This window comes from Limulus polyphemus, unplaced genomic scaffold (genome assembly GCF_000517525.1).
Source record: "Limulus polyphemus unplaced genomic scaffold, Limulus_polyphemus-2.1.2 Scaffold12833, whole genome shotgun sequence".
In the NCBI taxonomy this organism is placed as follows: Eukaryota; Metazoa; Arthropoda; class Merostomata; order Xiphosura; family Limulidae; genus Limulus; species Limulus polyphemus.
The window spans coordinates 9489-11004 of NW_013678443.1; positions in this window are offsets into that span (position 1 = coordinate 9489).

The following is a 1516-nucleotide window of genomic DNA, read 5'->3' on the forward strand; positions in this document are numbered from 1 at the left end:
AACCCTGCTTTATATTAAGCTTGTGTTCCATCTTAATGTGTTTAGTTAGTTTTCAACCCTGCTTTATATTAAGCTTGTGTTCCATCTTAATGTGTTTAGTTAGTTTTCAACCCTGCTTTATATTAAGCTTGTGTTCCATCTTAATGTGTTTAGTTAGTTTTCAACCCTGCTTTATATTAAGCTTGTGTTCCATCTTACTGTGTTTAGTTAATTTTCAACCCTGCTTTATATCAAGCTTGTGTTCCATCTTATTGTGTTTGGTTAGTCTCCAACCCTGCTTTATATCAAGCTTGTGTTCCATCTTAATGTGTTTAGTTAGTTTTCAACCCTGCTTTATATTAAGCTTGTGTTCCATCTTACTGTGTTTAGTTAATTTTCAACCCTGCTTTATATTAAGTTTAGTTTCCACCTTCATGTTTTTGGCGCGAGGTTTAGTTCAATGAAATAGTTATGAAGCGCTTCTTGATCATCTAAAACCTCGAAGACAGAAAATAGAAACGTGCTATTTTCATCCATTGTAACCGAAAACGTTGGTAACGTGGTTATATGAAATAACATCTTAAACTGCTCTAAATTACCAGATAACATCCATACTGTTTTCGTGTTTCAATGAGTTATGTTACAGTTTTAGATGCGACGCACTGTGTTTCACTGTTGTTATTGAGTCTGTGTACATTATACCGGAGATTGTACCCAAATAACGTTTTACTCAGTTTCAATCACTGTACTTAATTACTTTTCGTTAGCACCATTCAATTAGAAATTATTAAATAAAGATTTAATTTCAATAGATCTTACTTTAATGGCGGCGTAACTCTAGTTTACCGAGTTAGGTTTAAAGGGTTTTCGAACGAAACCTTACTAAACAACAAGCACACACTTTAAGTATATTTTAACGTATTTAGCAAGCAACTGTTGTATTCTGTCACCTAGTAACATTAATTCCTATATATAATTATTTAAACAGTTTGAAATTATTGAAAGAATAAACTATTATGGATAAAAAACAAAACGTAAACAGATATATTCTTCAATGTAGATTTATGAATATTAAAATGAAACGAGATGTTAGGGTTAGATTTTAGTTATTTAAAGATTCTGTGAAAAGATGAACGATCTTGGGATCTGAAGAAAAGTATTTTGCTTTACTTGAACGAATAGAGAGATTCTAGTGTATTAGTAGGTTTTAAAAACAGGTACTAGTGTAGAAGTAGGTAGTAAAAACAGGTACTAGTGTAAAAGTAGGTAATAAAAACAGGTACTAGTGTATTAGTAGGTAGTAAAAACAGGTACTAGTGTAGAAGTAGGTAGAAAAAACAGGTACTAGTGTAAAAGTAGGTAATAAAAACAGGTACTAGTGTATTAGTAGGTATTAAAAACAGGTACTAGTGTAGAAGTAGGTAGTAAAAACAGGTACTAGTGTATTAGTAGGTAGTAAAAACAGGTACTAGTGTAGAAGTAGGTAGTAAAAACAGGTACTAGTGTAGAAGTAGGTAGTAAGAACAGGTACTAATGT